General features: G+C 41.2%; 1 protein-coding gene across 2 annotated transcripts in view; it reads left to right on the top strand.

Annotated features, from left to right (window-relative positions):
* GIPC2 (GIPC PDZ domain containing family member 2) overlaps positions 1 to 14,767 on the top strand; it is a 76,769-nt gene that overhangs the window by 43,759 nt on the left and 18,243 nt on the right. The gene's annotated exons all lie outside the window — the stretch shown is intronic.

The raw sequence follows: 14,767 nt of genomic DNA, 5'->3' as shown, positions 1-14,767 counted from the left end.
ATGCCTTATGCCAGTGCTGCTCCTGGGGGGACCATTCATTTAGGAAACAGTATTATAGATACTGTGATTCTGCGTGGAGTATGGCCCAGCTTCTGAGCTCGCTTGTCACAGAAGAAGGTGGGCAGCTTTCAGATTTCTATCTAGTGCTCCTTTTGAAATGGCTTTGTTTGCTAACCAACTCCTTGGGTATCATAAAACCATTAGGATGTAAGCAGTTTGAGATATTTTTATTTGATTTAGACACTTTGTAAATCAGTCATTCTCTTAGTACAACTGAAGGAGTATAATTTTTTCCACCTTTATCTCTACCACGTAATCTATTTTTCAGAGTTAATCTTTTTCTATTTTTACCTATCGTCTGCATCTAAATCTTGTGGTTCCCTGTATATTTATAGAAAGTTGCTGATACATTTTAACTTGGATGCTTGGTTGGTATTAGTCTTGGGTGTTACAGAGATCATTGTATTTAGCCGTTACTGCTCTGTGATTAGATTTTTTCTTCGGTACCTGAGACACACATGTAGGTGGTTGGTGTGCTGCACTGCCTTATGTGCCTGGCTACTATTGAACCTGCTCTTTGTTGCCTCATTAGGAATTCCACGTACACATTTGAGAAGGACACTGGGTAGGATTTTCCTGCTGGGGGTGCATTATTTTAGTATCCCAAATTCTAGTGGTGCTGTGGGTTAGGTATATGGGAATTGATTTTGGAGCAATGATAGGTGTTTATCTTCCAAAGTTCCTATGGCAGCTTAACTCAACCTAACTTAAATCTGCTGGACTGTATGTATTTCCCACTCTGGGTTGGTAGTTGACTTTGGGCCATAGCTTGGGGATTTCTCTCTCAGAAGTAGGACTTGCTGCTCTGCCCATACTTCAGCCCTCAATTTTGCTGCTTTTTGCCTTGGGATAAAGGTAGTGCTAGTTTTTTTCCTCATCCTTTGACTTCATTCCAGTGCTTGGTACTTTTCTTGGAAGGGGAGTATACATCAGGAGGTACTTGAGGGATCTAGCTTCCCCCAGTTCTCTTGTTTCTGATCTTATTTTTTTGCGGGTTCCTTCCTTCCTGCATCTTCTAGCATTATCATTGATGAATTGATTCAAATTCCTAGTCCTTCATGATTATCTGATGCTGTTGTCTTGGAATCCTACAGGAGAAAAGGGCCAATGTAGGTGAGGCAGAATGTTCTGGTCTCTGTGATCAGTTAGGCCACCCAGGCTGAAGTGAAGTCATTTCTAGGATTTTACCAAAAGCAGTTGAAATAGCCATACTCTACTATTTTGACATTTCCTTACAAACTTCCCTAAAGATTTTAGCCTGAGGAGTCATGTGGATTGTGTCCTAAAATGCAAGAAGGAGTGTAGTTGATTGCTTTGCAGTGGTATAACAAGGGTGATGAACACAACTTTCAGCTGTGGATAGGGGGATATTTACAGCCTGCTCCCATTTTCATATATTAGTTCCACCACCAGTCACATCCCATTTCCAGGGGCCATTATAGTCTCATGTTCTACTGACTGAGCCAGGCAAGCTGCATCAAGCTTTCTTTTTTTTTTTTTTTCTTAAAGATTTTATTTATTTATTCGACAGAGATAGAGACAGCCAGCGAGAGAGGGAACACAAGCAGGGGGAGTGGGAGTGGAAAAAGCAGGCTCACAGCAGAGGAGCCTGACGTGGGGCTCGATCCCATAACGCTGGGATCATGCCCTGAGCCGAAGGCAGACGCCCAACCGCTGTGCCACCCAGGTGCCCCAGCATCAAGCTTTCTTTAAGGGAAAGAGTAAAAGCCACATTCTTCCTGGTGCTGGCCCCCGGATTTGGAAAGGACAACAGTCCGTATTTGGACTATACTTCTGGGAAGTTGTCTCCCGCAAATAATTTATTCAGAATCTTCTATGTTCCAGGTACTCCATTAGGCCCATTGGATACTAAGAAAGAAGACTAAGCTATAGCTCCTGCCTTTTGAGGAGCTCATAGTTTAGCAGAAGGCTGTTACTGACTGAATTGTGCCCCCCGAAAATCCATGTGTTGAAGTCCTAATCTCCACTGCCTCAGAATGTGACTGTATTTGGAGATAAGGTCTTTAAGGAGGCAGTTAAGTTAAAATGAGATCATTAGGGTAGGCCCTGATCCAATGTGGCTGATCTAAGAGGAGAAAATTTGGACACACATACACATAGCAGGAGAATGCCATGTGACCATGAAGACCTCTACAGACCAAGGAGAGGGGTCTTAGAAGGAAATAACCCTGGGGATGGCTTGATCTCCAACTTCTCTAGAACTGAGGAAATAGATTTCTTTTGTTTAAGCAAGGTAGTCCTTTGTTGCAGCCCTAGGAAACTAACACAGAGGCAATAGGCTTAAAGAAAAATTACGGTGCAAATTCTTTGTGACAGTATGAGCTCCCTAATAATCTAGAAGGTATAGGTGGAGTATCTTAGCTGTCCTGTGGCCTTGGGTAGATGGCAGGAACATACTGATGTTTTCATTCAATAGATATTTGAGCAGTTACTGCATACTGGTCTTAAGAGTGTTAGTTGCTGGGATAATAATAGTTTCTTGAGCATCCACTGTATTCTGTCACCATACTACCTGCTTGGTATATCACATGAGTAAGATCTAGTTCTTGCCTTCAAGAAGCTCCTGTCTAGTGGGAGGAGATGGATATGAAAAGAAATTCAATGAGAGTTAGAGGTGCTGGCATGTACTGGAGGCATAAAAGTGGGTGACATCAAGTCTACCTAAGGAGTTGAGGAAAAGCTTCCTGGAAAAAAGATTTGAGCTGAATCTTAAAAGAGCTGGGCTCAGTGAACAGATTAGGAAAGGTTGTCCCAGGGAGTGGGAATAGAATAAGCAAAGGTGTAGAGGTATAGAGCAGTATCCTATGTTTGGGAATACCGTGAATGTTTGTATGATTGGAGTAGAGGTTCTAGGTGGTTGTGTGACAAGAGATGAAGCTCAAGGGTCAGTAGAGACCAAATAATCAAGAGCCTTATATGTGAAGATAAAGAGTGGGCAATGAAGGGGCTTAAGCAGGTGATGAGACTTGGCTTTTAGAGAGACAGTTTGGAGACTGTGTCAAATGGGTGGGGGGTGGTTTATAAGGTTGTGTGGCCAAGGAAATTCATGAAGATTCTATCATGTAGATGGAGGAGAGAGAAGATGAAATCCTGAATGAAGTCAGTAGCAGTAGGTATGGAGGTGAGAAATAGTTCTGAGGAATAGACAGTGGTGTGCTGGAGCCATTTGTGCACATCTCTTCCAAACTCCATGTTCAGTGACCTCACATTGGTGGCAATGGTTGGGGTATTTATGTCACAGACATAGACAAGTACTGCAAGTTTGGACTTTTTTTAAATTATTTTTTTAGCCTGGAGAGCTGATGGTTAAACATTTACCTGCATACCACTGAATATTAAGAAGGTAGAGTTGGAAACTCATTTAATGTAGAGGTAAAAGAAGAGATTGCAAACGATGACCCACAGATTTGTGGCTTGGGTGAGGGATGGGATGGAGTGCTTTTCTTTAAGGTGAGGAAAACTGGAAGAGAAATAGATTTGGGTGAGGACTTAGAGAAGAGAGACTGTAGGTACAATATAATTTTAGGCCTGGTGAGTTGAAACGTGTGGGAGAATTTAGTTGGAAATGTGTAAGAGGTAGACAAGTATTGAGAACTGAAGCCTAGGGAATGGGATTTATGAGTAATTTGAAGCTGTGGAAATCTGATCACTCAGAGTAGTAAGAAAAAGACCAAACCTAGAGCTCTGGGGGAAGCCCAGCATTTGAGTAGAAAGAAGAAGAGCCAGCACAGTGAGGAATGACCAGACATGGAGGAGACAGCCTCTAGATGGCCTTTTCCCAAGTGCTCAAGAACCCATTCATTACTTGTCCCAAGAGCAGGTGCTCCACTGAAGCTTTCCTAAGTTGGCGGTGGGGCTCTGAGGGAGAAATAAAGGCTACTTTAAAACACACCCTCAGATTCTCCTGCGTTGATCAGAGTTTAGATCACTGTTTTTCATCTAGTGGATCTCAACCAGTGTGTTTAGAACAGAGAGTGGAATAGAATTGAAAACTTCATAATGCTTTGTGCCTAGTAAGGGTAGGTTACATTGTACTTGTCAGTTAACATGTGTTTTTTTGTATATTTCTGTTTCAGATGTATGTATGTGTGCGTCTGTATAGTTGTTACGATATAATGTGTATATTTCTCACTGTGGGTTATAGAAGAAAAATTTGGAAGCCACTGGTTTAAATGATTCCCTTGTTAAAAAATTTGTAGTTTGACAAATCTTTCCCATACCTAACACGATTTCTCCTGGTCAGCTTCTTTCTGATCCAAATTCTCCTCCTTCTAGCCATGAGTTGATGGCAGCCTTCCCAGTCCTTATCAAGTATCGGGTGGAATGTCTCTGGTGGTATTTTTTTTTAGGGCATGGCTCACTTCCTTCCCCTTTTTGCCAATGAAAAGAAACATGTCTCCACAATGAGCTCAACCCTGCAGGGTTTGCCCTGTAAACCTAGACTTTCCCAAGGCTATGAAAATCCACTCTTCTTAACTGGCTCTGGGACCAGACTCGTTCAACTGGTTTGTTTCCTGTGAGGCCTTTTAATTGCAAAAAAATAACTGTTAAATCTATGAAACTTAGATTGTTTTACTTGGATGAGCCTGTATTTATCGTGGAGAAGTTCTTTAGTTTGTAATTGTTGCCCTTAATGGAAAGATGTTTGTAGAAGGAGGCCTGAAATGTTTTTGTAAACTGTTTCCAGAATCAAAGGGAGTTGAAAGAAAAAGTTTACCTCCTAAAGCATTGATAGTCTTTATTTTGGGGTTAGATTTTGTAATAGATCTCTGGGCTATGTCTTCTTTTAGAGGATTCATTTCTGTGCTATGTGTCTATCAGAATAGGATGTTCAGTATGTGAAGTACGTCTGAGTCCTTTGAGTCATTCACAGCTGGAAAACTCGGACCTCATCTGTGTGATTCAGCTTCACTGATGTACTCATTTTCAAAGTTGAAGTCTATTTGATATTAAGAGAAATTTCGGCTTTTAAGTTTTAGATGACTTTTTAGATAAAGTATTTTTTAAGTATTTGAAAAGTCTATTTTTCATGCTATTTCTAATGAAAAAGTTTCAACCAACAAATGCTTTTGGTGCCTTTTCGTGTATACTGAATTCTACAAAATATACGGGGAAATATGAAAGTTACTAAAGAGGAAGAAAGGATAAGTAGTTAAGTATAGACTGTCATATATGGGCTGTGTGATAATGTGGCATTAGATGAATTATTTAAACTTTCTGTGGCTTGGTTTCTTCATACAAAAGGTGAAGATGGTAATAGTATTTATCACATTGAGGATTAAATGATTAAACACACAAAAAAAATCCAAAAATCGTCCCTGATGCATAGTACATGTTCAATAAAAGTATTATACTATTATTATGAAGGTGTAGCCTTTTTATAAGTTCATGAACAGCAATGCAGGGGAGTTGGTTAGCAAGTATTTTTTGGGAACTCTGGCACAGTTCCAGATCACGGAAAGACAGATAAAGACATCACATCTCATATCAAATAATGAGATGTATCCACATGTTCTTATAGTAGCTACCCGCCTTTCAGTTTTCTAAGTACTTTCTAAGTAGGGAATCACTTAATTCTTTCAACCATGCTAAATGATTAAGCCATTTGTTGAAGGTTTTAGAGACAGCTAGTGTGTAATGGAGGCAGGCTTTTAATCCATGCAGTGAACTTTCAGGCCAGCTCTTTAATGACTATTATGGATAAGTCCATATGTTTGCTGTCTTCAGGTAGCTTACAGTTTGTATAAGGAGGTAGATATATTAGGAATCAAGTAATTCTATTATTAGCAGTAATAGCTACCATTTATTGAATGCTTATAAGAAGCAATAAAGAGCGTAGACTCTGAGACAAATTGCTTGGGTGTAATTCCTGTCTTTGCTGCTTATTACCTATGTGATTTTGGACCACTTACTCCCTCTGTTCCTGTTTACTTATCCATAACGTGTTGTGAGGATTAAATGAGTTAATATATGTAAAGCACTTAAAATAGTGCTTGGCACATAGTGCTATATAAACGTAAGTCATTCCTAATAGGACTACAGTTATGGCCTGTTTTAATCCTCATGCCATTCCTGAGAGGGTTTTTCAGATAAGTAAACTTAGACTTTGGGCAGTGAAATACCTTGTTGAGGTCACCCAGTGGTGGACAGGAAGTGCAAGTACAGTACTTCATTCCTGTTTGCTCCTGAGGCTTGTGTTCTTAACAGTGTATGGTACTGCCTCTCTAGAACGCAACATGAACTAGGACGTGTGCTGTAATACAGACTTAAAGTGCGGTTCAGCTGAGAGCTGATTCTCTGTGACTGAGATGGGTTCTAAAGCTTTAGAGAGTGCTGGGGGCTGGGAGAAAAGGTAAGATTGGGAAGGAACTTCCCCAAAGAGAAAGCCATGGTTTTTGGTAGGTCTCAATGGTATCAAGGACCAGTGTCCTATTTCCATGGAACTCCCCATGAGAGGTGACAGGACACCTGATGGAGTTGCATAGGGTATTAGAGCCTTAAGAACTGTGACCTTGCAAGCTGAGGTGAAGGACACCCTGTGTCCTGGGCTTGGGCTGCAAGTGGACCCACTGAATTGGACATAGAGTTTCAGGGTAGGGTCTGTGTTGGACTGAGCACATTAGCCCTCTTGTTCCTCAGAGAGGAAGACAGATTTACCTAACAGAACTAAGAGTCAGTTTCTCACCCAGTCTCTGGAGTGGGGGCTTAAAGTCTGGTTCAATCTGACATTTCTTATACCCAGAATTATGGAGTAAAATTTTAAGTCCATTTCAGAAATTTAAGTTGGTGTTCAGGGAAGGGAAAGATATGAGTAGGCTGGACTAGGTGAGAGATTCCTAGAGAAGATTGCATTTGAACTTGGCCTTGGCAGATGGAAAGAAAAGTATAGACAAGGAGGGTTTTCTGTGGGAAGTGTTCAGGACAGTGAAGAGCCTGGGCTTGTAGGAGCTGCAGTAAATCAGTTTGCAAAAGCAGTTTCTGGGTTCTTTATTTTTTTAATTTTAAAATTTAAATTCGATTTAATTAACATACACTGTATTATTAGTTTCAGAGGTAGAATCCAGTGATTCATCAGTTGCATACAACACCCAGTGCTCATCACTTCAAGTGCCCTCCTGACGAAAACAGGGAGCACATCATGGGAGACCCTTAACTATAGGCAACAGACTGAGGGTTGCTGGAGGGGAGGTAGGTGAGGGGATGGGGTGGTTGGGCTCTTCTAAGAAGAGTTCTGAAAACTAGGTGGGGAATCTGAGGTTGTTTTTGAGGATAATAGGGAGTCATTTAGGTATTAGAACTGAAGAATGACATGATGAAATAGATTTTGGGGCAGTTAAGCCCGGAAAAACAATGTGGCTGTATTTTATAGAGGAGAACCTGTGTAGAAGGCTCCTGTAGCAATGCCTGAATGAGGGATCAGGGCTGGAATTAGGGGCAGCAGCAGGCATTTGAAGGAGAGAAAAAAGCCTGAGTAATATTGCCAAGGCAGAAATGGCGGTTAGGGGCTGAACTGAGGCTGCTTGAAGGAGAAGAGAGAAGAGAAGAGAAAGTTCAGAAGCAAATGTCACTCCCAAGATGTCTATCCTCAGAGCCTGTGTAATAAGAGTGATTAGAAATGAGGCAGTTTGAATGTGGAAATTGTTTGGGGGAAATTCGGGGAGAGATGTTCAGTTTTCGATATTTTGCATTTTATCTGACAGTGGCACTCTCTTTCATGTATTTTTTGGCAAAGGTTTAAAGTCTTCACAATGATAAATTTTGGGGATAGAACATAGCACTTAATCATCTTTTTATGTCATAGTTTGTTCTGCCCTTCTATCCAGCTAGGTGTTGGTTTGGCATTTACCACAAAGTTACTATGGGAGAAGATAAATGAAGAGCTAAGTTCTCTTTTGTGGGGGTGTGGCAGATGCGTTAGATGCATACTGAGTGTAACTGATAAATGTGTTTTCAGTGTAAAGACCCAGCTGAATACAGACTCAGGCTAAACATGCACTCTTCCTAGTATAGTTGTAAACTGTCATTAAAATAAAATTTATTAAATGCTGACATTTTTAATTGGGAAAAGTGAATTTATAATCCATAATACCAAGAACTTTGTAATCTATGCTTCCCAAGACACTTACCTCCAACAGTGATTGGTTTCTTAGAACTATAATGTTTCAGGAGAATTTGGAGTTAATAACAACCGTGAATAGAAGACAGATAACAGTTTTCAACTGTTCTTAAGCTTAGTAATAGCAGTGTAGGAGGAAGGGGGCAAAAATGCTAAAATGTAAGCAGCTTCCTTAATATGACTGAATAGTATAAATATAATGTCACTTATTAGAAAAACAGGAATTATGTTAATAATACACATTCCACCAGAGTATTTGTACAATGGGAGTTGTCATATAGGAAAATGGATCTAACAAATTGTGCTCAAGATTGTGGTAAGAGTATGTTTTCAGAAAAAGTTAAGGAGATTATTCCTTTTGTGTATGGAAAATGATTGCTATATTGAATGAAAAGGCAGATTATAAAACAATGGGTGGTAATATCCCATTTCTATAAAAATGGTCTTTAAATGTAGAAGAAAAATGACTTACTAGTGTATGTGTATTGAAATTTAATGGTTGTTTAGGTGGTGAGTTTGAGTGACTTCTTTCTTTAGGATTCTTGTATTTTTTGCATTTTTAATATAAAATGAACATACTAACTTTCATAACCAGAAAATAATTATTTAGAAAAAGAGGCTAGCATTTCTAGGCTAGGAAGTAGGGAAACTGAATCGTTCTACTTTTAGTGGCTTTATAATTTTTAGCTATGTGATTCTCATTTTTTTAAAAGATTTTATTTGAGAGAGTGTGTGCACGAGAGAGGGGGAGAGAATGAGAGAGAACGCAGGCAGGGGCAGGGGGAGAGGGAGAAGCAGGCTCCCACTGAGCAGAGAGCCGGACGTGGACGTGGGGCTCGATCTCAGGGCCCTGGGATCATGACCTGAACTGAATGAAGGCAAGTGCTTAACCGACTGAGCCACCCAGGCGTCCCTGATTCAATCCTCATTTTAAACAGTTTTCTTTAATATTATAAATGGTTCTGTGTTAGAAATGTGGTAGAATATTCCATTGTATCAATTCTTTAAGTTGTTTTTGTAACTACTTTTCGTACCTTTTTAGAAGGCTGGTAGAAAAATATGTAGTGTAAACCAATAAAGTGAACAATAACTTTTGATATTTTTGAAATCTTACGATAAAATCATACTGTGCAATAGAATAAATTTTTTGCCCTCATATTGGAGTCCAGAGGTTTGTAATCTTTTTTGTAACACAGTGCCTCTGGATTAAAGCTACAAACCTTCCCAGAGGTACACATTAACTTTTGCCTGTAATCTCAAGGAGTGTTAAAAACAGGGCTGAGTTCTTCTCAAATGACCTCATAACTGAGGAACAAGATTTCGGTTACAGTTATTCCATTTCCCATAAATGTCATGCACTGTTCAGTCTCATCAAAGGAACAGTTAAGAGCAGCTCTGTGTGTGTGTGTGTGTGTGTGTGTGTGTGTGTGTGTGTGTTTTGCGGGGTTGGTTCACGTGTTGCCAGCCCTTTGATCCAGTGGACAACTGATGCCTTGTGCATGTGGCATCCACTTCTTTCTTTTTATCTGCCCCAGCATCCTACCAGCTGAATTAGGAAACAAAACAAAAACTCATAGCTATTCTAAAGGAGTCTGAGAAATGTTGATGAGAGGAAGGACCCATGGAAAAGAGGAATGTACAGTTAAAATTTTAGATTTTGGGACACAAGCTAGATTTTAGGTCAGCTGTGCTGAGAAGTGTGTGTTTGTGCATGTGTGTGTTGGGGTTTGGAAGTAGGGTAGTGAGCACTTGGGCTGTTTATAGACCATTCCATTTGTGTATGTCCAAGCATTGGAAGGGCTGTTGAGAAATTGCTTCAGTGCTTAGAATTCTGTATTGTGAGATGTCTTTTAGTTGGAGACAGTGGAAAACCTTACCAAACTGGCTTGTGCAGAAAAGAGAATCTTATAAATCAACTGTCCATGAGTGATGCTGGCATTAGCAAAACTCTGTGGATGGCCTGTTTAATGTGATTGGGACCTAGTTTCTCGTTCTTTGTGCACTGCTGCCTGAAGCATCAGCTTCATTGTTCATATATCATCTTAAGGTTAGCTTGACGCTGTGTCCCAAGGTTGTGGTCAGCAGCTGTTGGGACCGTGTGCTTCCTTATTCATGTAGAACAGAAAAGGGAGAGTGTCCTTGTCTCAGAATTTCTAGCAAAAGTCCTCAGATTCATTCTGACTTAACTGACTTTGGTCAATGCCCACGTCTGAAATAGTCACTTGTGATGAAGGGAATCCATTAGGTTTTCCATCCCTGAAGCTGGGAGCAGTCAGCTTTCCCTGAACCACAGCGATCCTCAAATGACCGATGGATACCGAGAAGACAACCAATGGGATGGACGCTGGCAGACCTCCACTACTGAGTGCCCCCATGAGGGGTTGGGTTTAAACTCAGCCACTTTGGAAAATCTGAGTGGAGCAATGGGAGGGTCTTGTGTTGTTTCCACCCTCCTGTAAATTGAAGCGGGGTGGGGGGTGGGGGGATCATAGTTTTATGGAAAAGACCAAATACAGAGGTCTCTTTTTTATTCTATTTAAAGTGACAATTTTCTGCACACTCTTAGAAAACCAATGCAAATATTTCTGATTGGGGAGGGAGTTCGGGAAGAGCAGATTTCTCCTCCCCAGGTTGAAATGTACCAGCAGAACCATTCTATAACACGAGCCAGGCCACCGGGCTGAGCACATCTTATATATTAGCCATGGGAATGTTTAAAACAATACCGTATGTAGGTATTTTTCTAATTTTCTGGATAAGGGCTTATTCTTCACGTTTACACCATTTGTAAACAGAAGAGCTGGGTTTTAAACTCAGGTTTTCTGATTCTGAAGTCCATCTTGTTCCCTGAGCAAGTGTTGGATGTAGCTGTGTCTGTCTGTACCCACCTCCTGTTGAAATCCTGGCTCTGCCCCGCTTATGAAAGTGATGATCCATACTCTACCCATACCCAACTAGGGCCCTCGTGGGACCAGAACAGACCTCGTTCTGTGCCGAAGTTTTCTCCACTATGTCATCCTGTGTCAGTTGGGGATCTATGCCATATTGTACGTGCTCCTTCTGAAAACAGGGCTTTAGCTTCTGTCAGCCCCTCTTATTTCTCTAGAGGTCAGAGTGGGACTAGAGACAAATGTCTTTCTTCTCTGCTTCCCATTTTCTCCACTTGACCTTGAAAATGCCAGTTAAAATGGAGTATATAAACATCTTATTTTAAAACCTATATATTCTTTTACTATTTTTTTTTCTTGATGTAAAAGCCCCTTTCTTTGAGTGGAGGACACAAACTGGAGTTCTGTGAAGTCTTATATAATTATAACCTTAATGCATGCCTGCGGGTTCTGTTTCATTTTTAAAAACTAGATATGTGAAATGCTGGATGTTTAAAGATATTTTTCCTAATCTAGTGTTGTCTTGCCCACACCTTTTTTTTTTTTTTTTTTATCTTGGCCTCATGGAATCTTTCCAAAGCAGTTAACCTACTTTTCCTAGCAATAATAACTCCTTGGTTCACACTTTATTTCATCAGGACGTGTACTTTTAAATTAAATTACGTAATTCGAGTAACAGATACAATTGCCACAAAAGGGGTTTGGGAACAAATGTCACTGCTTCTTGGTGCCTTCCTCCTCAGCTGTGGGAGCAGCCGTGCACCCATAAGCTGTGAGTTCTGTGCCCCTCGTGACCTGCAGCAGGTGGGTGGGTAGTCTGTCTGCTTCACAGGAGTGAGGAGCCCTGAATCTAGTGAATCCAGCTAGCTGCAGGCTGGTTACTAGTGTCTGCCGTATGAACTGCATCCCTCTCCTCACTCAACCCCAAGAGAGGCCTCATGTAAACTTGTTCTTGGGAAGTGAAGGGACTGCTTTAGGGCTTGCCCTGGTTTGTTAGACATGCGTAGGCCAGCACCCCAAAAGTAGACCAGATGAGAAACATTCACAGCCTTCGAAACATTCAGCACGGAAGTACAGAACTTGTTTTTTACCCCTCTGGGTGAACAGGACCATCCTGCCTGTTTTCATGTATAAACTGGTTGATTTATGTCCCTGAATCATAGGATCAGAGAGAAACATGGCTTCTGTTTCCTCAACTGTAAAAGCTGCCTTTCTGGAGGCTGGGTCAAGCCAGAACTTAAAATTTAACTTTTGGTGCCACCAAGTGGTTGGTTTTGAGTTAACCACTCCCATGGAGAAGGATGGTTTGACAAACGACTGAAAAAAACCCAAAAACAAATTGGGGTGAATCGGCAGAGCACATAGGATTTTTAGGACAATGAAGCTACTCTGTATGCTACTGTAATGGTGGACCAATGTCATGAAATTTTCCGAACCCAGAGAATGTGCAACACCAAGGGTGAAGCCTAATGTAAACCCCGGACTTTAGGTAATGATGTGTCAGTGTAGGTCTGTTGATTGTAACAAATGTACTCCTCTGATGGTGGATGGTGATGACGGGGGAAGCCGTACATATGTCGGGGCAGAAGTTATATGGGAAATCTGTCTTTCAGTTTTGCTGTGAACTTACAATTGCTTTAAAAAAATCTTATTTAAAAAAAAAAAAACTTCCATTCTACATTTTCCCTTCTAGCTACTGGTATTGCAAGTAAGAGCAAGGTAAGATAGAGATATCATCTAGGGAGGTTGGCTGACTTCTCCAGCATTGATGACAATCCCTTGATAAAGTTCCCACATTCCAGAGGCTGCATCCTAAGCTTTGTAAATCTCAGAAACCTTTTATTTTTTCACTATCTCCGGAGTTGTTCAATTTTCCAGGGTTATATCATGCTCACTAAACGTTCAAGAGACTTGTTAAGTCAGAATGCTAGTGTAGTACTTTACAATTAGAAATGTCTGTGTAGTGGGAGAACAAAACACAGGTGTTAGCTGAGCAGTTCATTCTCTGCCCTGTAGGAAATTTATATGGGAAGACAGATTATACTGAGTAGGTTGCTTGGCGAATACGTGGTGGTGGTGGTGGTGGTGGTGGTGGTGGTGGTGGTGGTGGTACGGTAGAGGGACTGGGGGGGGGGGTGTAAGGTTGTTTATCTTGAAGGTTAGTATCATTGAGCTGATACTGCCTTTTTTTTTTTTTCGAGATTTTATTTGAGAGAAAGAGAGTGTGAGTGTGTGCCGTGCAAGAGCAGGGGGAGGGAGAAGCAGGCTTCCTGCCAAGCAGTGAGCCCAATGCAGGTCTTCATCCCAGGACCCTGGGATCATGACCTGAGCCAAAGGTGAGACTTAACCGACTGAGCCACTCAGGTGCCCCAAGCTGAGACTATCTTAAGCACCTAAGGTCTATATGTGACTCAGCTGGGAATATGTTGCTTGGCAGTGCTGATGACAGACTGACCTCATCTTTTTCTTTGGGCACTCTTTTGGAAACTATGCTGAACATCTTGCTTCCATTAACTCATTCTTCCCTCAGGGCACAGTATGACTGGCAGGGCACATGCTGTAGGCTTGCCAATAAAGCCCTGGTCTCTGGAGAATCTGTCTGGTCCCCATGATTAACTTCAGCATCATCAGCCACCGTTTGTAGGTTTTTGCTTGGGAGAACCGGTCTCTTTATTGCATGATAATTTTTAATAATTTCATTCTGAGAGGAAGGCTTGTTTTACGTTTTGGTGATTGTGTCCCCCAATGCAGGTTGAAATTAATATGTAAAATCCTTAATCATTTTGGAGTAGATTCCTAATAGCAAAACAGTACTTGCTGACGGCAGGGATTATTCTAGGTTCTAAGTCAGTTAAGATGCATTTCTGCGGCTCACTCGATGTCTGTCTTCAGAGCTTTGTACAGACCTCACTACCTACTTGCATATACCTGTGGTTCCTCATTGGAGCTCCATTATCTCCAGTTCTTGGTATGTTCTCTCCCTGCCCCCATTATTGTCCCTTGTCCCAAACTGCTGCCACATAGAGTCCTCAGTCGGGAGTACTTGGGGGGATATTTACAAAGTTATAAATTGGTAGCCTGTGACTAGAATTGGAGCCACAGATCTTTTACTTTTGCCAATCTGTTGTTTTTAAAAGCTTGACTTACTTGACAAAACATAAAAATGAGGAGATTCGTAGAGAACCCTGAGTATCCAGTTTCTTTGCATACAGGTTGCTCCAGTTACACAGGACCTACATTTCCAAAGGGCAGTAAGTTATTGGAGTGGCCTAGAGAGGATATGAACCTTGGAGTTATCCTCAGGCCCCACCCTACCCTTTCACTCATTTATGTTACTACTTGGTCTTGGGGAAGGGGTGACTCTTGGCGACTCTAGGAAAAACAAAAGAAAAATGAAACACAACAAGCCTAAGGAAAGCAGTGGTTTTCCATGGAGGATTTTTTTTTTTTTGCTTCCTGTTCTTTTGCCTGCCTTCTGAGGGGAATTCCTTCCTAACTTGTTCTTAGCCTCTATAGAATCCTGCTTCTCTCAGTACGACACTTCTGAATATATCCTCTGTGGTTGCAAGAGGGGTCGTGTTGGAATGTCACTGGGGAAAGCATACAGACTTTGGGGTCATAAGACCTGGATTCAAATCCCAGTTTTGCTCCTTACTGAGTTCAGTTTCCTTTTCTGTAAAAC

The sequence above is a fragment of the Ursus arctos genome, unplaced genomic scaffold (assembly GCF_023065955.2).
Source record: "Ursus arctos isolate Adak ecotype North America unplaced genomic scaffold, UrsArc2.0 scaffold_12, whole genome shotgun sequence".
Lineage (NCBI taxonomy): Eukaryota > Metazoa > Chordata > Mammalia > Carnivora > Ursidae > Ursus > Ursus arctos.
The sequence above is the reverse complement of the archived record's forward strand: the minus strand, read 5'-3'. Positions and strand labels throughout refer to the sequence as shown.